The following is a 24,435-nucleotide window of genomic DNA, read 5'->3' as shown; positions in this document are numbered from 1 at the left end:
ATGAACTGTCTTAAGTCATCCATCCTCTATCCTTATGTTTCTAATAGAAATAAAATGAATGTCTTTTGGTCTCGATTTGGTCCTTGGCCCTCACTTGCTTCATCTTTCCCTACTCTGGAGTAGGCAGAAGAATGCCGAAATGAACATCACACATATTCTCACACATGTTCTCCTCTCCTTCACCCTCACCTTGAAAGCCTAGCCCTGGCTCTGAGAAGCTCCAGTAGTTTTATCCCTTCCCTTGGCCTACCGTGGTCCATTTTTATTTCTCAGCAAAACCACACCTAACCCCAAACAGTGCTAGCTGAAATGCAATTTTAAAACATAAGTATGTTGAAGAGGTGTATTTGAGTCTCATCTGCCTCTTTTCCCCCCAATCCTGTCATATCCCTGAGAATAGATACCCTTTAGGGTCTTGTAAATGCTTGATTCCTTACCTCCTAATTTGGTAACACTTGTAAAAAGATGAAGCACTTGATGTCATGTTTCTCTGCACCTCCTTTTCCTCCTTTTCATTTATAGAGGATCCTCTCTGCCTTGACCCCTTAGCAGCACCTTGTGATACCATTTTTATTTGTATCTTTCAAAGAAACCTGGGGTAAATATAGAAGACTAAATATGTGGTCAACTCTGGGGCTCAAAAAGTGCTTATTCATGAGAGGAGGGGTAGAAGTAAGGAAGGAATGAAGGAAGGGAGAAAAGAAAGAGTAATCTAATTCAAAAACTTATTACTGCTACCTCCCAGGCCTCCAGAAGGTTTAAGAATATTTGGGGTGCCTGAGTGGCTCAGTGGGTTAAGCATTCACCTCTTGGTTTCAGCTCAGGTCATGATCTCCAGGTTTCATGAGTTTAAGCCCCACATCAGGCTCAGCTCTGGTAGCATGGAGCCTGCTTGTGATTCTTTCTCCCTCCCTCTCTCTCTGCCCCCCCCCCACTTGCACTGTCTCTGTCTCTCTCAAAATAAATGAATAAACTTTAAAAAAAAAAAGAACATCCTATGCACACATAATAGAGTTGCTCAATAAGGGGGTAACATCAATATTCTGAGGAAAATGCCAAGGAACAAATATAACAAGTCAGTATTTTCAAATATTCATTCATACAACTGTAATATCAAGTCTTATTTAAAAGTAGCCTCAGAAAAAAACTACTTTTTATCAGCAAGATTTATTTTAAGGTTATCAGGTTACTTTAGACTTTCTTAAAAATTCTGAATCCATGAAACTTTGATTGTAATGGTAGAATTTATGCTCTTCCTTCGCAAAGACTTAAGTCGATTGAACTTAAGGTTAAGTGGAAAATTAGTTCCTCAGAATTTTCTTACCCTTTAACAATATACAATGTTTCCATGCCCTTTTGATGAAAAGTCCATGGCATAAAATATTAAGGGAACAAAATACCTAATAAAGCTCATTAAAATTTAAAATCCACTAGGTCAGAACTTATGATAATTTTGACACTGGCTAGGTTCATATTTTCTTTCCATTCCCTATGATAAAGTATTTTGAACCTGTCATATGTTGAAATAGATATGCAAAGGTAATCGTTCACTCATTAAGGGAAGAAATTTGTGAGGTATTTTGTTAGCAACTCTTCACTGGCAAACAGTATTATAATTATTTTTAAACTCACTCATTCAATGGATGAAGTTGCATGGGACCCTTTATACTGTTTTATGTGACTAATTTAGATTCGGAGCAGTGCGGTAGAGTAGAAAGGCACCCATAAGTGCTATCTGTGTGATATTACACAACAGGTCTCACTTTGGGTGTACCTGCCCTCCCTACTACCTCGGTTTGCTATGAGGAGCAGAAGACCTGCTGTCTGCGAAGGTTGCTCCCTCCACCCTCACCAGACCCACTAGATCTGGAAAAGAAGGGACTGAGCTTATTAAGCTTGTTATTTTCAACATCTGCCACATAGTAAATAAGCACTAAACATGTGAGCCATTACTACGTAATAATATGCCATAGACCCACATTTTCTTTTGGAATAGCCTTCATTGTTTTTTTTTCTATTTTTCACTCCTGCATTCTTCCTCTGCCTCCCTACCCCAGTCTGAATGTATCTTGTGCTCAGCACAGTTCTGGGGCCAGAACATGAATCAGTTGCTTACTGTGGGCAAAGGACCTCATTGCTAGCTGGTGTCTGTGAATAACCTTACAAAATATTTCTTTTTATAAAAGTATTGCTCTCTCTAATGCAATTTAAAGAAATAAAGGTTTTTACAGGGATCCCCCTCCCCCACAACCATGGCCAGATATGGGGATCACTAGACAACCAGATCCATGACCGCGTGAACAGAGTATCTACATGACCCCCTGCTGTCCAGCCCTCAGTGGTCTCCTTAGAAACCACCATTACTGCAGTGAGTAAGGGTAGCAGGGGAGCAGAGCTGGGCAGTGAGTCATGTCAGGAAATGGCCCACTCCCTGGTTCATCTCGACCTACTCTCACCTGTGTCTACACAAAAGGTTCACTCACCTCACCTCTCCGTGCTCACCCTGTTTCCCTGATGCTTACTGAGGCCCCCGCGTAATTCCAGACACTGTACAGATCAAGAAATCCTGCTTCTTTGAAGAGATGCTCAAAGACTGAGCTCTCATCCACCTGATTTCCCTTATTTTCAAGGTAATAGCCATGACAGACTTCAGGCTGAGGACCATTTTCTGACAGGCCCTCACACTTCTCTGTTCTCCAAATACTCTGCCTACAGTGGGCAAATGTGTAGTTCAAACACACACTTAAAAAACATGATCACATGTAGTCAAATGTCCTTGCTTTGGAGGGGAAGGGGATCCAGGGTCATGTCTTCCCATTTTCAACCCAGAGTTGACTCTGTTACAAGGCGGAGGCTGAGGAGGAAGAAAAATGAGGACTTAAAGACAGCTCTGGACACTATGGAGAATCAATAAATATTGACAGGCAAGGGAGCAGAAGGAGTGAGAGAGGTTTTGCCAACCTCAACTAATACCTGCTTAATAATACTGTACTTAATAATACTGCAATTTGCCGCCAGCCTGGCAACTCTGGCCTTCCACTCCCCAGAAGAATCTCAAAGGCCCCTCCCAGCAGCACCGGAAGAAACAGGTTTCTGGGAGAAGATAAAGTAGATGGAGAGTCAAAGCACTAGAGATTTTCTACCAATAAAACATGCTTCTATTGTCCTTAGTTGTGGACTTGTGTTAGAAACATAGCAACCTTGCCTGGCTCTTTGAGGCTGTGGTCATACATTCCCTAGACCATGCTAGTGCATGCAAAACACATTGACCAGAGGGATCCTATCATTTTTGGTCTGTTTCACAGGTCTTTGCAAGATGTTTATGCCAGAACTAGAAGAATCCAAAGAAACAGGACTTAGAAATTGCTAGCTGGTTTCAGGGAGGATTAACAGATCACAGGGCTTAGGCGAGGTTGTCCATGTGTCCTGTTAAATTGTCTAGCAGATTTTTTCATATTTTGAGGAAGAGATTGGAGAAAGATAAATCAGAACGTAATAACCTTGTGCTGAGTTATCACCTTGAGGTTACTTTTATATTGCCCAAGGCAAGTTTCAAAATCCCCTGTTTGTGTGTGGCTAGAATAGGATTCATACCTGAATCTCAGGACACATCCTATTTTGTCCTTTTACCTGTGACTCCAAAGCATTCTGTGAAAATTCTCTATTGCAAGTTTAATTTTTTTTCCTACTATATAAACATCATTCTACCTGGTGTATCAGCAAATCAATGACCCAAATATTAATTGGGCTTATCCCAGTTGTGTGTAAATCACAGGGCTAACTAAGCTCTGTGAGGAAAGAAACGAGTTCTGCAAGACAGGCTCTTCTCCCAGGCAGATGGTCACAAGCTAATAATAATAGGTACCATTCATCGTAGTCTGCTGTGAACCAGACATTTCACATTCATTATCTCATTTAATCCTCACAGGAATGTGTGTGTGTGTGTGTGTGTGTGTGTGATTTATGCTATTTTATTGGATTGAAAAATCATAGGCAATGCTTCTGATCTTGCTGAAATATATTCATGCAGCATGAATCCCATATTTAAAAATTAGAATAAGTACAAATTACAATGTGCGTAAAAATGTGCGTAGCTTGCAATATAACAGGGCCAATTCCTTCTCTTTGGCAGCTGTAGAAACTGAGACTCAGAAAACAAGTAAAATACAAGAATCTCAATTCAGGGGCACCTGGGTGGCTCAGTTGGTTAGGACTTCCTTGAGTCTAAATGTGAGTGTTTCCTTTATCCTTCATTTCTGCCTAGTTCTTCTTTGGCACACAACATAAATTCTTGGGAAGTTAAATACAAATAGACAATTTAACATTATATCAAGTCAATTAAGGACATGCTACATGTAAGACAGCAGAAAATGAATTCCCAGATATGTAGATCAGATGATGCACTCTCTTTTGAGAGGGGGCCTAGTAAAATTGAATTGGGGCCTTGAAGGACGGGTGAATTTGGATACCTGGAAAGCAATGGTAGAGGCCAATATTTTTCAAGTTTCCCTTTCTGTTCTTTCTTTCTTTCTTTCTTTCTTTCTTAGAGAGAGCTAGAGAGCAAGTGGGAGAGGGGCAGAGAGAGAGAAGGAGACAGAAACCCAAGCAGACTCCATACTGTCAGTGCAGAGCCTGATGTGGGGCTCAAACTCACCAACCATGAGATCGTGACCTGAGCCAAAGTCAGACACTGAGTGAACCACCCAGGTACCCCATCTTTCTGTTCTTTTTTAAAAAAGTAATATAATATTTGATGTCTGTTATGCATAACAAGGTATCTGTGAGTGGAATGAGATGTCTGGGATTTGCTTATAATACTCAATCAAACACAAACAAATCAATCAATAAGCTGGGAGATAGATTAAAAAAATGTTGGGAAAATGTTATTAGAGATTGAAGTCATGCACTGGATAACTGGGAGATCATTGCTCTAGCCTCTCTTCCTCTGTGAATGTTTGAAAAGTTTCACAGGAGAACCTTCACAATAAAAGAGTAATGGCTATACTATGTGTGCAACCAAGGAAGCCCATCTTTGTTTTTAATGTTTATTTATTTACTTTGAGAGAGAGAGAGTGAGAGAAGGAGAGAGGGAGCAGGGGAGAGGCACAGAGAGAGGGAGAGAGAGAATCCCAAGCAGGCTCCATGCTGTCAGCGCAGAGCCCAACACAGGGCTCAATCTCACGGAACATGCGAGATCATGACCTGAGCCAAAATCAAGAGTCGGATGCTTAACCATCCAGATGCTTAAAGCCCATCTTTAAGGATCTGTGATAACAAACCCACCCTGAACTCTTTCAACAGGTCAATCCTTTTAAAATGATAACCACCAGCCACAAGAAAACAGAAGCATCCTTATGAAACAATGTAAAGTTTAACTACAGCATGGTGATTTGAATGAAATAAACCTGAGAAGGAAGACAGAATTCCAATATTAAAAGATTGATTGCATTGCTCAAAAGCATAATTCTTGATTTCAAGGCTGGGGCAGATGATATTGACTGATACATAAGTCTCAATTATTCCCCTATTTACCCGGCCTTCCTCTTCTGGTGCTGTACTTCTTCTACGTCAAGAGAGTTGCTTACCCTGTTCCACCATCTCATTTGAGAACATAATCTTTATTTCAGGTTTAAGAACATTATTTTTATGTCAATTCATAATGAAGCATTTCATGGTGTTAGGAGCATTACTATTTTTCCTGCTTACTTTATTCCTCTTTAATTGGAAGTTTCAAATGGTTTACCCTTTTGTTAGTGTCTTGGCTAGACCCATATGTCATCAGACATTTCTTTTGCCTCTCCTGGAACTGGGCTGCCAAAGGGACTTGTATCAGAATTGGCCTGTGTGGAAAATTTTTCAGTTAGTTCATTATCCCAAGATTTTACAGGGCAGAATCTGTGAAAATCCATGGGCCAAATAGTATCAGCTCATCTGTGTAGCGAGGGGGGTTATTAAATTCATTGATAAACATACACTTGGGTGAAAAGAATGCTCTAGAGCTTTAGGATTTAACAACAGTTCATCATTCTGACATGAGATCATGCGCCCAAATGCTACAACTCAGTTTAGGAACAGCAACTCATTTTGCCTAATTCATTCTGTGAACTATGAAGTTAATTAGTTGGGTTTATTTAGCTGTAAAAGAACAGAATCTCTCCCCAGTTACCTCAAGGGACAGGGCATCTATATAAGGGATGCATGTGATTTGCAATTGAAACTAAAATGGTACCAGGCCTGGGTCTGGCCTCTCCCTCATGCCATTTCAGCTTCTCTCTGTGCATTTGCTTACTCCACATGCCTCTCTGCCAAAAAGCTTTTTCTGGCCATGTTGTCAGCATCAAGATACAAAATTAGTAATACTAATCCTTATTGAGCATATTCCCTGTGTCAGGCACTAAGAATTAAACATGCATTGACTTATTTGATCCTCACCAGAACTGCGACTAAGCTTTGACTTGTACTGAATTGGTCTTACAGTAATCCAGACTCGACCATGTAGCATATTTTCATTGTTCATTTCACTAGTAACTAGCCCAGTCTCTCCATTTCCTAGTACAGATTATAGGAAGCAAAGATGTGATTTTACCAGCTCATTTTTTGAGCCACGCTACAACAAAGTCAACCCATAGATAGCTTTCCTTCTACCAGCTGCACTGCTCAGAACTATTCAGCTGTGAATGGTGGGTGGGGCTGCTTTGTTCAGAATATGGAAGCAAAGCCAGGGCTGCTGTGAGTGGTGCAGCTTCTTTCTGAGGAGCTGTAGAAAGGACAGATCATAGTGTCATCTCTAGGTTCAGGAGAAGAATCAGAATTACACATGTCTAGGAAAGTTACCTATGACCTGAGAAGCATTCTCTTGCTATTTGTGTTGGGACCTATTCACATCAAGGCCAAGAGATGCACACATGTGATAACTAAACAGCCCTCAGAATGTCTACGGTAGGGCTGTCCATTATGTAGGTACAGCAAGGAGTCACAAGCTTTAGGTTGGGAGACCATGAAAGATTGACCTCTCCTAAAAGGTGCCTCCTGCTGGCCATCACTAGGTCTTACATCTACCATTAAAAGAGTTCCTTTGGTTAATGCAGGAAGTAGGAAGGCTCCTGTTTGCCCCTGCTTTCACCACTCTGCCCTTCCCACTCTGCTTTGCAGCAGCACCAAATTCTCTTCACCACCCCCCCCCATGCACTGTGCCCCCTTTCCTTCAGACAGAACCACTCTCCCTTCTTGGGCCCCTCCGACGGTTGACTAATGGACCACTTTTCAGGTCTCAGAAGACATTGTCTTTGGGAAGCCCTCTTACATCTATAAATCTGGGTCCACTACACTAGCCAGTGTCCCTTATCAAAGCTCTTATAATACTGCCTGTATTTCAAGTATCATGGCCACTTCTAACTCCAGATCTGTGAGGTCAGGGGTCGTATCTTCCTTTACTATATACCCAAACTTAATACAGTGCCTGGTACTTGTTACATGCCAATAAATATTTGTTTAAATGAATCAAATTAAAATAAAATTGTGCTATTTGCAAGTGGCAATGCATTGATTATTATTAATCCTCTGACCCAATTTACTCCATTGATTCCTTAGAAGGGCCTTAAGTTGTGGTTCCATAGGTTGAATGCATTTGGATTGTTTAGAGAGAAGAATACTACCTGGAAAAGTTAAAAACAGGGAAGATAAATTCTACGATCTGACACCCTGGGTTTATAAAATGTGAAGAAGGAAGGCACCTAAAGGTGAAGGTTGCTACCAAACAGTTCTGCCCACATCTAAATTCCAATTAGTTCCAATTCTCATAGGCTCATTCCAGACCTAGTCTGACTACAGTAGGAAGCCCCTATTGGTCTGCTGGCTCTGCTGGTGAAAGATACCACATGCAGGAGACTAGATAGGGGCACAGAACCAAGACTTGGACTCAGTCTATGTGAAAAGCCTATAAAAAATGAGCCTGGTGGGCAGACTCCCATTGCTATATTCAAATAGATGATTAACCTGCAGAAGTAAGGCACTAACTTCATGGGGAACAGCTAGCTCTTAGGGACCTTTTCTCCTGTTCTTTATCCAGGAAATGTTCATTTACTAACAATTAAGACAGTAGAGAATATTCTTCCCAGGAAAATATATGGGAACAATACCTCAAAGAGAGTCAGTTCTTCATGAGTCACAGCACATTTTGAAACACAGAGAAATATTTGATGAAGCCTAACTATTCCTTTGTCTTAAACTCAGTTTCATATCCATATTTTACAAAGATTTTCTATGAGTTATATAAGTGGTAGCTTAACTCTTAAAGTTTGACATATATTGATGATTTAATCTTTGTCTTAACAGGAGACTACTTTCATTTGTACAATCTCACAAGTAGTTTGTGAAATCATATTTGAAGATGTATAATTTAGTAACCAGTAATGACAGATTTGGTGCTATGCCGTTATTCCTTTTTATAAAAGACATTTATGGATAATGTTCTTGAAGAATGTGAGCAGGGGAGGGGAATACATGTGGAAAGGGACCAAAAGGGGTATAAGTGGAGGAAGAAATGATAAGGAAGAGGTAAAGTTAACTGGCTTACCTCTCTCCTCCCCAAGAAAGATAGTTTCCATCCTAGTTTTCATGTCTATTCATATCTATTTCATATCTATTCATATCTCTCAGAGAGAGTCTCTGTCTATAATTCTACAAATTTAAATTTTGAGCATTGAGAACAGGAGTATAACTAGATTCCAAAAAATATATTCAGCAGTTAAACACGGAAATGGGGATAAATGTAGTTCAAGAACTCCTTCACCAACTGACTCCCCCCAAAAATATAATTTTGTCTTTTTTAATTCATTTTATTAATGGACTAGAGAAGAAAAATAACTGTAAACACAGAGAACAGGATTTTCATCACATATGTGTTTTAGAATGTTGCAGAAGTAATTTGAAAAAAAATAGGTGAGAGAAAGACAAATCAATAAAGAAAACTCTTTTCGCTTGGGAAAAGTCTTTTTGGAAAATAGAGTTGAAATCCCGGTACTAGGGGATAGCTTTGCAGGTATTAGGGGAGGGTGCCTTTTGAATTTACATTTTGGCAAGCCTGACTGGAGCCCCTAAGGTCTGGAATTCAGACTTTTGTTCGTGCTGTCTCTTGCTTGTAAAAGGTATTTAGAGAAAGTACCATTAACATTCCCTGAACCATGTTCACCCAGAAACAAGTAATTGAAGGGATTCAGAGCACTCCACCTTCTCCTCTTTAGTGCTAGCAGGCAAGCTTCTGAATAGGAGGGAGGAAAGAGTCTGACTTCAATAATGAATTCTGAGAATAGCTGAACAGCGTGGGTCTGCTGACAGCTCCCCCACTCCGTGCTAGACTGCTTCTGAAAAGGACAAGGGGAGAAAAGTGGAAATACAGTTGTCTATGCCACCGAGAGTGTGCAATTGGATCCAGCTCATAGAGAACTGCCTTCTACCTCAGAGGATATTATTATGCAACCTCTACTTTATTGGAGAAAGTAATCGCGGATAAAGATGGATGTTAGCCATCTGCTTTCAGGAGCCGAGTTGTGCCATTGCTGTTGAGTCACCTGGGAGAGTAAGGCCTGAGGAGGATATTGGGCAGAGACAATAAAAGGGAAAGAGTATTTCCTTTCATCTGGAAGTTATCTTTTATCTAAAGTTGTCACCTTTTACCCGCTGTTTTTCCTACAGAAATCAAGAACATCTTGTATTGGGGTCAGACAAATTTGGGTTGTTATTTAAGTCCCACAATTTACAGGTTGTATGACTGTGGGCAAATTACTTAACCTCTTAGTGACTAAGTTTAAAATAGAGATACTAATATTATTTGCTTTGCAGGCTGTTATGAAAATTAAATGAGATAATATCTGTGATATCAATAGTCCTTTTGGTGGCTTTTCCTCTGCCCTGCTGAAGCATTAGCACCACCACTGCATTAGCTGCTGCTCTGTGCCCCAGTGCCCTTCTTTTTTTTTTTTTTTTTTTTTGGTTAATGTTTATTTATTTTTGAGAGAAAGAGAGAGAGACAGAGTGCGAACAGGGGAGGGCAGAGAGAGAGAGGGAGACATAATCCAAAGTAGATTCCAGGCTCTGAGTTGTCAAAACAGAGCGTGATGCAGGGCTTGAACTCTCAAACTGTGAGATCATGACATGAACCAAAGTCGGATGCTTAACCCACTGAGCCACGCAGGTGCCACCTGAGTGCCCTTCTTTTTGTGCTTATGGGCAGGGAAGAAGGAATGGAAACCCCAGATGCGATGTCAGTGCCAGAATAGTATACTCGATGAGTATTTGTCTACAGTAAAAATGAAAACAGACAGTGAATTATGGAAAAAGTATAAACATTGATGCTGTTTACAATGGCCAAAAAACGAACAGAGATTAAGACAAAAGCAAACCTGGGGAATATTGGCTAGGAGCCGTGAAAGTAATAGAAAGTGTCAGCTAGCCAGCAGCCATTTGTGACCAGTCGTATCCACGACCAATCCCCAGAGCAGGAGGCTGATATTTCTGCATATCATTAATACATGGAGGACTCATTATGTGGTAAGTTTAACGTGATTATTTCACTAATTCTGTTATTAATACTCAGCCTTCTGCTGCTTGTGTAGCACAGCCACCTGTTCAGGATTTTTAAAAACGAAAGGACATATTTATTCCATATCCACCCAGAAAGAAGGGACATGACGTCTCCTGGAGCTGGGAGGAGAATGGGCTCCTGCGAAGGTCAAAGTGAAGAAGGTGCCGTGAGAGCTGGTTTGGGAATGAAATGCTCTCCCCCACTAGTCCACTTCCCACCAGTATAAGGGATCTATCCCATGATCTCCTCACATACACTGCACAGGGTCCAGTCAGAACACAAAATCTTCTCCACGTCCTTTAACGTAGGGAAACCAAAACAAGGGATTATTTACAAAGGTGAAGAAGAGTGGAGAAGGCAAACAGAGGGCCTGTGAGGAAACTAGCAACAGCAACCTCAAGAAATGACCACATCCCTTAAGGCTGGAGGGACCAAAGCAGGGGCAGTGTTCCCAGATTCCAAGAGCAGGCTACCTGCAGGAAGCAGACCCAGGGGAGACGGTGGCAGTTGGGACCTTAGAGACAGATGCTACTGGTAGGAGTTGGAGCCATGGAGAGACCACCCAAGGTGCCACCCAAGGCAGCAAAATGGGAAGAAGCATTCTCATTTCTCTCCTCCTCCCACCATCCAGACTCTGGCCAATGCCTCCCACCGGCCAAAACTACCTGGAAGCCAGGAGCATGGGAGCCTGGGGAAAGTTGTTTCCTGTGATAAAGGGCAGAACTGGGGAAAGCAAGAGAAGGGAACAGAGAGCAAACAGGTCAGCACACCATGCTGTATCAAAACATTTGGTTAGAATGGCCAGCCGAGTGTGAGTTAGGCTGAAAACCCTTACCTGGGAAGGTGGTCAGAGAATACTGACAGTCAGGACAGACTCCAGACGCCTCAGTCTAAGGAACTGAGAAGTCACCTCTGGGCAAAGACAAGGAGTTTTCAGGGTGAGGAGACTTCATCTCTCCGCTCACTCTTCTCTATTGTTTTCTCCCTGGAAACAACCGTATGTTAATTGGCAGTTATCAGAGTTGAAATTGACAATAACATATCAATATAATGCAGTCTAATTTGCGTATTCTGTTAACTAACAGTCCTTTGTTTTAGATCATCCATTTAAACCTTTTCTTCATCATCCAGAATAATTGAAAGTCACATTTCATTGTTCTCAGAACAATTAACTTCTTGCATTTTTGACTCAACTAATAATGCAGCTTTATAATAAGAACATGCTAATTTGTATAGATCTTTACAGCTTATGGCATGCAATCACACACAATATCCCATTGTGTTTTACACCTTGACAGCCTGAAGTGAAGGGGACAGAGCTGGCATTTGTCGACTATGTGCCAGGCCCTGTGACAGCAACTTTACAAAGATTAATTCAGTTAATCCTCACAAAACCCAGAGAGGCAGATATGATTATCCCCATTTTACAGATGAGATAACTCACATAAAGAGAATGAACTGTCCCGGTCAAGGTCATACAGCCAAGTTGAGGGGCCTATCATGCTGAAAACGTACACACACACACACACACACACACACACACACACACACAATTCTTGCTATATATATGATATGTATGTATGTATACATATATGTGTGTATGTAAACTTTTCTCCATAAATTTTGTGATTTTTTTACACAAACTTTATTGACAATTTATTTAGTAAACCTTAATATCAGAACCAATTACTTGATGTCACATGTGCTTCTTAGGAAACAGAGATTGGAACAAGGCCTCAGTCCATGACAATTATTCTGGCTCTAGTTAGATATATTCAAATTTAAGTCCTCTCTGAGCCTCATTCACCTTCTATTAAATGGGGATAATGTATATTGAGTTGGAGAATACATCAATAATATATACAAAAACCTTAAGAAAAGTGCCTGGAACAGAGTATAGTCCAGGGAAAAGTTCTTACTAGGATCATTCTCAAATGCCCGGTGGTAGGCACATAAAGAAACATGCACAGGTGTATAAACGGTCCCATTTTAAAAGAATTCTGATATGTTTGCACAAAAATAATAAAAATGATAATAATAATAATAGTAATAAAAGCACCATAGGTGTACCTGGGTGGCTGAGTGCTTGAGCGTCTGGCTCTTGATATCAGCTCAGGTTATGATCTCATAACCTGGGCCCTGTGTTGGGCTCTGGGTTGAGAGCCTGCTTGAGATTCTCTCGCTCTCACTCTTGCTCTCAAAATAAATAAATAAACATTAAAAAAATTTTTTTACATTTATTTATTTTTGAGAGACAGAGAGAGACAGAGCACAAGCGGGGTAGGGGCAGAGACAGAAGGAGACAGAATCCAAAGCAGGATCCAGGCTCCGAGCTGTCAGTACAGAACCCGACGCGGGGCTCAAACTCACAAACCGTGAGATCATGACCTGAGCCAAAGTCAGGCACCCAACCGACTGAGCCACCTAGGCGCCCCAATAAATAAACATTTTTTAAGAAGCACCACAGGGGCGCCTGGGTGGCTCAGTCGGCTAAGTGTCTGACTTCGGCCCAGGTCACGATCTCACGGTTTGTGGGTTTGAGCCTCACGTCGGACTCTGTGCTGATGGCTCAGAGCCTGGAGCCTGCTTCAGATTCTGTGTCTCCCTCTCTCTGCCCCTCCCTCACTTGCGCTCTCTCTCTCTCTCTCCCCCTCAAAAATAAATAAACATTAAAAAAAAAGCACCATAAAAAGCCAGCGTTATTAAATGTCCCTAAGGGAACACATTGGACCCTATCCTTATGGTCAATCAAAGGCTCTCCAAAAGGAACCTCTTTAACAGAATTAGCTTGGTGGGTCTACACTTGGCATTCCAGAAGACTTTCCAGCCCTAGGAGACGAGCTGCGCTCCTCTAGAGAAGGTGTCAAACATTAACTTGAAACTTAAGTGGGAAACTACCACAGTGATACTATTCAACATGCAGGGAAATAAATTAAAATGGTATGAAATGTGGCCAGAGCCATGGAAACTCACACACCGCCTGAACACAAAAGTAAATGGAATTAGGAGAGCATGAAAATAAAAGCTGGAGGAAAAGGTGGACCAGCCTGCACAATGCGTCATTGGGGTTCTGCAGGAGACAGAAACAGGCTGCTTATTTCAACAGAGAGTGTTTCAAGAACTGTGAACTAGGTAACTTAAAATGCACAGTGAGAAGCTGAAGATACCTAGGGAGTCACAACTGCAGGAAGCACATACTGCCCCCCGGGGCTGGAGGAACACAACTTAAAGGAGACACCTATCATCTGAGATGCTTGGAAGAGGCCCCTGCCAAAAGAATCTGAGAGGAGGCAAGAATCAGCGGCTGCTGGGGGCGCTGACCCCAGGGAATGTCCCTGGGGCTCGGCCCAGACCACTGAGGAGAAGGATGCTAGCTTTCTGTGTCCCGTGTCCCTGAGACGGCACAGGAAGCTGGTTTTGTTTGTGACAGGAAAATGGCAAAATGAATTCAACTTCTGCTCCAAGTGAACAGCAACGCCAGGATGAAGAAAGAGGCCAGGAGAACAAGCAAGTGAGGAGTTCGATGGGGAGTAAATAAGGGAGGTTGTCTCCCCTCCTCCAGCCTTGCCTCGCGCTCTAATGCCCCAATGGGCAGGGCTCATAGGAGCCAGCCAGCAACAGAGAAACCGCCTCAGCATCGTGAAGTGCACTACTGGAGAGATAATACCTTAGACACTGGTGCATTCCGTATTGTTAGTCACTTACTAATTATAAGGTTGATAATCAAAATTATGTCATTTGAGCTGTTTCTACATTTGGCTATTGTGAAAAGCGCCAGATGAATGGATAAACAAAATGGGGCATAGATACATACAATGGAATATTATTTGGCCTTAAATAGGAAGGAAATTAGGGTACACACTGCCACATAGATGAGCGTGGAGAACACTGGGCTTCCTGAAATAAGCCAATCACAAAGGACAAATACTCTGTGATCCATTTATAAGAGGTACCTAGAGTCACCAAATTCATAAACAGAAGGTGGCTGCCAGAAGCTGGAATGAGGGGAGATAAAGAATTATTGTTTAGGGGCGCCTGGGTGGCGCAGTCGGTTAAGCGTCCGACTTCAGCCAGGTCACGATCTCGTGGTCCGTGAGTTCGAGCCCCGCGTCAGGCTCTGGGCTGATGGCTCGGAGCCTGGAGCCTGTTTCTGATTCTGTGTCTCCCTCTCTCTCTGCCCCTCCCCCATTCATGCTCTGTCTCTCTCTGTCCCAAAAATAAAATAAAAACGTTGGAAAAAAAAAATTAAAAAAAAAAAAAAAAGAATTATTGTTTAAGGGGCACAGAGAGCTCTGTGGATGGACAGTGGTGGTGGTTGCCCAACAATGTGAATGTACTTAATGCCACTGAAATGCACACTTAAAAATGTTTAAGATGCGGGTGCCTCGGTGGTTCAGTCGGTTGAGCGTCCAACTGAAGCTCAGCTCACGATCTCCTGGTTGGTGGATTTGAGCCCCGCGTCGGGCTCTGTGCTGACAGCTCAGAGCCTGGATCCTGCTTCGGATTCTGTGTCTCCCTCTGTGACCCTCCTCAGCTCTTGCTCTTTGTCTCTCTCTCAAACATAAGCATTTAATAAAAAATGTTTAAGATGAAAAATGCTCTCTGTTTTTTTACCATAGTTAAAATTTTTTAAAAAGAATAGATAGTAAGCAAAGGCATTTTATCCATGAATTTTACTGATTTTTGGTTCAGAATCTGATGATGGAAAAACTGAATTAATTAATTAATTAAAAATTATATCCCCAAAACAAAAGCAATATTTGTTTCTATTTTCTCCCGTACAGTAAATATTTGCTTTTTGAAAGTTTGTATATCCTTCAAAGTCAATTTTAAATGGTACCTCATGACCTGTTCAGCAGTCGGAAAGCTCGTTCCTTCCAGGCCCAATTGTGTGATGACTTACTACTTTCGGCACATATGGCTGCACTATGCTCACTAGGCTTGGAGCGTAAAGGTAAAGTCTGCATTTTATCTGTCTCTCAGGGTAAGTAGTGCAATGTAAGTACTCAAAAATATTCTTGAATGGAAGCTGTAGCATCGCCAAACTATAGAAATCCAGAATTTGGGGTGCAAATGGAATGATCATTTATCCAAGGCGACCCATCCCTGAGGGTTTCCTGGGATGCTGGGAACCTGGACCATCCCGGGCACACCTCGACAGTCAGTTACCCTGGGAGTAAAATTTAGTTTTCTAAAGAGAAATGAGTGCTTTTTTGTTTGTAAATTCACAATATAACCCTGGCAAAATATGCTTTTCAAAGATACAATAGGCATGAACACCAGAGTGAAATAACAAGAAGCAGTTACACAGAAGTGTTCATCATTCTAATCAGAAATCCATTTCTGATACATTAACAATTATAACTCTTAACTCAATTATTACATAAACACAATTTTATAAATTTCCTTTCAATGTAACTATGAAATCAACATTTTTTTTCTTTTGGAGGGAAGGAAATAAACCCATGGTAAAGGTGCTAATTAAAAACTCCTACATCTCACACTAGAACCATCGCAGGTATTAAGAGTTCTGAATGTTCCAATTAAAACCGTGAAGAATTTGCTCTGCAATATGCACTTCTATCCCCCTAGGCGTCAATATGTTGAAGCCTATGAATATGGTGGGAGCCAGTGTGCTTTGATCTAATGGCATCTGCAGTAAGGACCACATCACAATGTGCTCATAACACGCTGATCTCATCTGAGCCTCTAGCAAAGGGTTGTCAAGAGATGCTAATGACCACTTTATCCTACACTTGGACTTCCTCTGTCGAAAGCTATTTGTACCATCTCAGAGGGCCAGCATGACCGCCACTCTACCGCTTTGTGACACATAATAAGTCAAGAGCAAAAACACCAGGGATCCATTCGTCATTCAGCTGTTCATTCAAACACACATTTATTGAGCACCTAACTAAGGGTGACCATCATTCTGTTAAGTGCTGTGAATACAAAGAGGAATAAGACTGTTTCCAAGGGGTTTACAAACCAATGGTGAAATAAACCAAGTGCTGTGGAAGTCCAGGGTGGAGGGCAATTCATTTTGCTGGGGAAGTCAAGGGAAGTGTTGCTGAAGGGGTGACATTTGTGCTGAGCTCTGGGAAATCCAGCAGTTACAAGTGGAGGAATGGAAAGGGAGAGAAGTTCTTCTCTGGAGAAGTGATTGTAGGATATGCTGTGTATAGGACCCTCAGGCTGCTCTAACTAAGTACCTCCTACTAAGTGGCTTAAACAACGAAAATTTATTGTCTCACAGTTCTGGAGGCCAGAAGTCTGAGATCAAAGTATTGGCAAGGTTGGCTCCTTCTGCAGGCTATGAGGGAGAATCTAGAATCTATTCCATGCCTCTTTTTTAGCTTCTGGTGATTTTCTGACACTGATGGTATTTCTTGGTTTGTAGATGCATCACCACAGTCAATGCTTTCAGCTTCACTCGGCACTCTCCTTGTGTGTGTGCATTTATATAAGGACACCAGTCATAATAGGGTTGGTGGCCCACCCAACTCCAGTATGACCTCATCTTAACATAACTAATGACATTTGCAACAACCCTATTTTCTAATAAGGTCACATTCTGAGGTGCTAGAGGTTAGGGCTTCAACATATGAATTTTGAGGAGGACACAATTCAACACATAATATCCCGGAAAAAGAGTCAGATAAATGAGCATATGGGAGGAACATTTTTAAGACAGAAGTGGCTATAATTTTAAAAAATGGTAGGAGAGGAGGGTGGAGACTAGGATTTGAATAGGTTCTAGAGCCATGTTCAGGGATAAAGAAAGATGAAATATATACTCAGATGATCTGGGAAACACTGATAATTGGTAATGAGACAAAAAGATTATGACCATAAATTAGGGGAAATGCCACATTAAAAAAATTTAACAGGTTTTTTTTATGACAGAGCTTCTCAGAGATTGTATTATGGTAATGTGCTTAATAAAATCTACAAAGGTGAGAGCCTGCAGCCCCTCCTAAACTTATTTCATGGCAGCAACTTCTTTTTTCAGTGATCTTCCAATAAAAAAATCATAATTTGAGAACTGTAGGCATAGTCACTGCATGTATTTCCCAGCTGGTTTTCTTACATCTGTGAGTTCCAATTTCCTTCTCTATAGCACTGGGTACTCATAGCTTTTTAGAAGTTCAGTCCCTGTGACATGAGGGGAGTGTGCATGGAAGTGACTGTCAAAAGGTAAACCACTATACACAAGGGAATACATGGAGACCTTTTGGGCAGGAGGTAAGAGGCTTATGAATTTGTTGGAAATAAGGTAAGAGAGCAGACAGAGCAATCATTTGCGGGGGGGGGGGGGGGGTTGGGGATAAAGATCCCAGGGGAGTAGAAATCCATACACTGATATCCAACTAACATTGAAAGTCTGAAGGAAACCCCCCCACCCCTGTTGCTTATGCCCTTCCCACGATTCCTCCCTATTCCTAGTCCATTCATTCATTCGATATTCATTACATCTGTTACTATGTCTTAGGCTCATTGCTCAGCATCCTACAAGACACACTTTCTCCAAGTAGCCCTCATAGATTACTTGAATTCAAGCTTTCCCTTCTTCTGATCTGCTTGGTGCATTGTTTAGGTCATACAGTTTGGCATTTGAACATATATTGACTCGAACCATTTTCCTCTTTGCTTCCATTTATATGGATGTGCCTCCTAAACGAGACTGAAAATCTTCCCTAAGCAATTACTAAAAATATTCCATGGGTTTCCATCCTCAATATGTACAATGCTAAGTGCATAGAAGATACTTAATAAGCACTCAGAGCATTGAAAACAATTTTGTATCTTGGAGAAGAGGACTTTTGCAACATGAGGTTAACATCCTAATGTTACAAAAACACTGGCAACCAAACATATGCTGTCAATTATCTGGAAACACATATATTACATATTTTTTAAAGGTTACCCATAATTATAATTGATAAATTATTTCTAAGTGCCCAAGTATGCAAGGGAGCCACTGCATCTAAGGCAGACTTTGATTCAAAGGAGCTAAACTATGCCTCTAACCAGCAAAGAGCTATCATAGACAATGAAAAATGACAAACAGATAACGTGAAATGAGCAGACAACATCTTCTATTTATTTATAAAAATGGTAGTTCAGACATGGGAGAAGTCGGGAGCTGATTTAGTTAGATAAATGAGTCCACTTCATTTTGCTATTAGGCCCTTCTGAACTATCCTTAAAATTACTTCACAAAATTAAGATGGAAAGTTTATTTTTGATTGAATCTTCAGTCAAGGTCAGTAATAGATAACAGAATATACTGAGTTCTTAAATTAAAGATCACCAAAACTCTTCGGGCAATTTGCTGTGAAGATAGAATTGATGCTTCTAAATCTCCAGTGTTATGCTATTTGATGTGTTTTGTTAATTTGTCAGATTGATACACTGCCCTGAGATTGAAAACAATTTCTTTGAGAAGACAGTTCTTTTTATCAACTTAAAAAAATGATTTGTCTATTCAAATAATACCTTGTCAAGAGTTTAGCTCATAAAAATACTGAATGCTAGCTTTGTGATCTGATAAGTCACTCTCATAGTTTGACTGAAGATACAATAATAATTAAATAAAAATATACAGCCAATAAGAATTTTCTTCAAAAATCTTGGATATCTACCAATGAATCAAAGGAGAAGGAAGAAACAAACAATAAATCAAGTTCCTGGAGCATCCTTAGCTGTCTTGTTCAAACATTCAAAGATGCCCTCAACACATTCTCTTTCCAGTACTTACACCACTCAATCCAAAAGTTATTCTCTCTTTTGTTTCCAACTTTATTAAGGAATGCTTATAAATATAATTGTATATATGTGATACATATAATGCTATGGTTTGATATACATATACATTCTGAAATGATTACCTGAAAGTTATTCCCACTAATGATTTCCTTCCAACTAAGTTTATTAGTGTTTTCAGTCTCTTCCACACCTAGAACCCCACATATCTACTTCTTTTCAAACTTTCAATTCAGGAAATGTAAAAATTTGTAAGAAAAATAATAAAAACAGTGCTTCCTGTGGAGATAGGAGCATTAGTGTGGCAGAAAAAACAGACCCCAGAATCAGAAGGCTCTGATTCAAAGTCAAAGTCAACTATTTACCATCTCTGTGAACTCCCTTAACTTTCTGAGCATAAGTTTCCCCAGCAAAATACATTAATGTCTCAGAGTTCCCATATTCATAACAGGTTTTCAGTTCTTCTTTAACAAATGAATGATTGAATAACCTCACAGTATCCCCTTTCTCTCTCATAATCTGCTTTAGCCATTCTCTTTTTCCTTTTCCTACTTCAACATACTTCCTTCATAGTACTTCCTACTTCCTTTCTTCCTACTCCCAATTATGCAAGAAGTTTCCTTCCCCATGACTTTTCAGTTAAAATTCACTTCTCTCAGTTTCTTAGCTGGTTTCATACAAACCATCTCCATGTTTCCTTTTCCCATACTAGCCCTAGTGTTTGGCAAAGCTTCCTGCTTCACATTCCCAAAGCCAGCTTCTTCTTCTCATTCAAAACCCGACAAAAATCACCCCCTTTGCCCATTATATGCACTCAGTAAATAATAAATGATTAAAGCATCAATGATGAATTCATTCTCAAAGAACATGTATTCTGAGTAATGAAATTTGGAAAAGAAAAGATAGCGAGTAACTACAACCCACTTAGAAACAGGTGTGATTTCTCTAACCAGCCGTTAACACATTTGCACTGCCATAATTACTGCTTTGGCAAATAATACATTGCCATAGAAACATTGTTTCCAAATTGCATATTTATAGATTTTATTGGTAGCGTATTTTGACTATAAAGTAGTTTTCACATGTGAGCTTTGAAAATGAAGAATGATAGGAACATTATTCATCTCCACAGCTGCCCCAAGCTGAAGGGTTTTAAAGATGCAACTGGAAATTCCCCCAACCTCTATATGTCAAGGTGAGCACAGCTGGCATTTCCCTCAATGCTTGCATTGAAAAGTAAAGGAACTGGTTAAATAAAGAACACAGTGAGCTAAAGTAATAGTCAAAATAAAACCAAATAAGTGTGAGTCTTATTTCATCTATAAAATGGGAATGATAATAATATTTCTCTTAGATTTTCTCTAAGATTTTCATTTGCTCAATGAGACATAGCAAATGAAAAAAAACACCTTATGAATTACAAAGTGCTATGTAAATACCAATTTTAGCTTTTATTCAACATCAAAACAGACCATCTCCACATAGGACTGTTTTCAGGGTTCCCTTCGTTCTTCTAGAAACACGTTAGAACCACATGATCCTCTCAGTAGATACAGAAAAAGCATTTGACAAACTTTCTTGATAAAAAGACTTAAGAAAGTAGAGATAGAGGGAACATACCTCAGGATGATAAAAGCCATGTATGAAAGACCCACAGCTAATATCATCCTCAATGGGGAAAACCTGAGAGCTTTCCTCCTAAGGTCAGGAACATGACAGGGATGTACACTCTCAACTACTGTTGTTCAACATAGTGTTGGAAGTCTTAGCCTCAGCAATCAGACAACAAAAAGAAATAAAAGGCATCCAAATCAGCAAGTCAAACTTTCACTCTTTGCAGATGACATAAGCTGAAAGACTCCACCCCAAAACTGCTAGAATTGATACATGAATTCAGCAAAGTCACAGGATATAAAATCAATGTACAGAAATTGGTTGCATTTCTACACACCAATAATACAGCAGAATGAGAAATAAAGGAATTGATCCCATTTACAATTGTACCAAAAACCATAAAATATTTAGGAATAAACCTAACCAAAGAGGTAAAAGATCTGTACACTGAAAACTATAAAAAACTTACAAAAGCAACTGAAGAAGACACAAAAAAAATGGAAAAATATTCCATGCTCATGGATTGGAAGAATAAATATTGTTAAAATGTTGATACTACCCAAAGCAATCTATGCATCCATTGCAATCCATATCAAAATAACACCATCATTCTTCACAGAGCTAGAACAAAAAATTCTAAAATTTGTATGGAACCAGAAAAGACCCCAAATAGCCAAAGTAATGTTGAAAAAGAAAACCAAAGCTGAAGGCATCACAATTCGAGACTTCAAACTGTATTACAAAGCTGTAATCATCAGTACAGTGTAGTCCTAGTACAAAAACAGACACATAGGTCAGTGGAACAGAATAGAGAATCCATAATAGAGAATCAAGATTAAAAACTTTCGGCACAGTGAAGGAAAAAATTAACAAAACTAAAAGGCAACTGATGGAATGGGAGAAGACATTTTCAAATGACATATTGGACAAAGGGTTACTGTCCAAAATCTATAAGGAACTTATCAAAATCAATACCCAAAAAACAAGTAATACAGTGAAGAAATGGGCAAAAAACATGAATTGACAGTTTTCAAATGAAGACATCCAGATAGCTAACAGACACATGAAAAGATGCTCAACATCACTCATTATCAGAGAAACAAAACAAAACCACAATGAGATATCACCTCATACCTGTCAGAATTGCTAAAATTAACAACTCAGGAAACAGCATATGTTGGCAAGGTGGAGAAAAGGAAACGTTTTTGCACTACTGGTGGGAATGCAGATTGGTGCAGCCACTCTGGAGAACACTATGGAGGTTCCTCAAAAAATTAAAAATAGAGCTATCCTATTATCCAGCAATTGCACTTCTAGGTATTTACCCAAAGAATAGAAAAATATTGATTTGAAGGGGCATATGCACCTCAAGGTTTATAGTGGTGCTATCAGTAATAGCCAAATTATGGAAAGAGCCCAAATGCCCATCGACTGCCAAATGGATAAACAAGGGGTGGTATATATATATATATATATATATATATATATATATATATATATGAAAACTTTAGAATTCACATTTCTTGTTTTTATTGGGAAAAATAAAAATAGACAAGAAAAGTTGTATAAACACACCACTGACTAGCTTAGAAGAAAAAAAAATCAAAGTTTAAAGTGAACTCTTTCTCCTTAAAAACAACAGGAAAAATAAAAGAACCCCTTTTAGATAAGCAAGGAAACAAACTACTTTTAATGACAAGACTGAGTAGCCAAATTCTGATTCAAATAATGACAACAATTCTTGTTTGCCCACCCTTTATAATCACAAAGTATTTCCTCATACTTTATCGCAGTTCTTGATTTCAACACTATGGAGTAATCAGAAGTGGTAGGTGATGGGATAAGGTTTTAAACAATTTTCTGGTGTCTTTTTCCTTACCTGTAGACTGGTTTATTTTTCTGCACTCCTTCCATTGTTAAAGCTAATCATAAGGCTTACTGACTTCAAGGAAAAGAAGTAAATGAACAACCTAGAGGTAAAAAGTTCACAAGGTGGGAAAAATGAGGCTATAACAGAGGGGGAAGATCTTACCAGGCTGACTGTACAAGGGAGAGAAGAGGTTTGCAAACCACAAAGGAAGGGAGAAGCATAACCTGGGTCTCAGGAAAGTAGTAGATCAACCTTCCTGGACCTGATCTTCAGAATGAGAGCAATGGAAAAGGTAAAGGCAGGGAAGGAGCCCAGATAATAAAAGGGGCAACAAAGTAAAGGGGACCCTTGCCCACTGACTATTTAGAAACTGCTTAGCAGGGTACCCTCTAACATGGCAGCACAACAGAATAAAACAGTGGTATAGTGTGTTTGGGCAGACAGAGGGCAGGAAAACTCCCCCTGTCCATCTTATCTCTTATGGAACAGACACACATGTTAGGGTTGTGGGGAATTAGCTGACAGTTAAGAGCCAAACTTGTCTGGAAAGAGTCACTGAGGCAAGTAGTGAGAAACCCTATAGCAGAGACTATGGGCCCCACAGCCTAGGCAGGGACTAGATAGAGTATTCCACTAAGATTTCAAAGATCTTCACACCAAGAAGGCCAAGATGAGGCCAACTTAGATTCAGGGTCAGGGGGGCCCACCATGACAAGTGGATAGACTACAGGTATACCAGTCACAGGTACTTTATTGGCAAAGGCAGCTAGAATAAGAACAATGCCCAGAGACATCCATTGTGTCTCGGCAGGTCAGTGGGTGCCTACAGAAAGGACGCCATGAGATGGGTTGCTCCCCACTGGTGCTATGGGAACTATGGAAATAAAGACTAGCTAAATGAGAAAAGCAAATGCTAATTGTTCAGAGATTGCTATGGCAAGGGAGTTAGCCGCTGCCACCTGGACTTTGGCACAGACTCAACAGCAGGCAAAGAAATAGGAAAGCTTTATAGTGGCAGAAAGGGAAGTCTTTCAGGTGTCCCCTGATTGGAGATGATTGGCATGGGGAAGTGGTAGGTGGGCTAACTAGAAAAGAGGCATCCTATGTGGTACATATTTGGTTTTCTTTATTTGGTCCCAAATTTGAAATAGGGACAAAAATTAAGGAAGCTATCAGTTATTAGTCAAGTCCTGGCCATTTGTGGTGGATTGTGAACAATGGGGCTTCCTGCAAGTCTGACTTACAACAAGCTGATTTCCTGAGTTGTTTATTGTAGACAAAGAGTTGGTTTCCTGGGCAAGTTGCTGCAGGTGGTTGTTCAGAGTTCTATCGTTAATATATGGTCTGGTCATTATCTGTTTGGATAGTCAGTCTTTCAGAACATACAAATGTCCCCTGTCACCCAGATGGTACCTTGGAAAGAAAGTAGAGACAGAAAACTTGAGTGAAGAGCAATAGCTCTTTTGGAGGGTTCAAACGATGGATAATCATCTGAATATCTATCCAAAAGAGACTGAGTTAGCTGGAAAGAATATTGTAGACTGGAAGAGATGAATTTATCATTAGTGAGAAAGTTTAGTACTTCTTTTTTCTGATAGCAGGA

This window comes from Lynx rufus, unplaced genomic scaffold (genome assembly GCF_022079265.1).
Source record: "Lynx rufus isolate CCGP_SWC_20201006 ecotype Redwood Valley unplaced genomic scaffold, mLynRuf1.p SCAF_1, whole genome shotgun sequence".
Taxonomy (NCBI): domain Eukaryota; kingdom Metazoa; phylum Chordata; class Mammalia; order Carnivora; family Felidae; genus Lynx; species Lynx rufus.
This window is presented reverse-complemented; position numbering follows the sequence as displayed.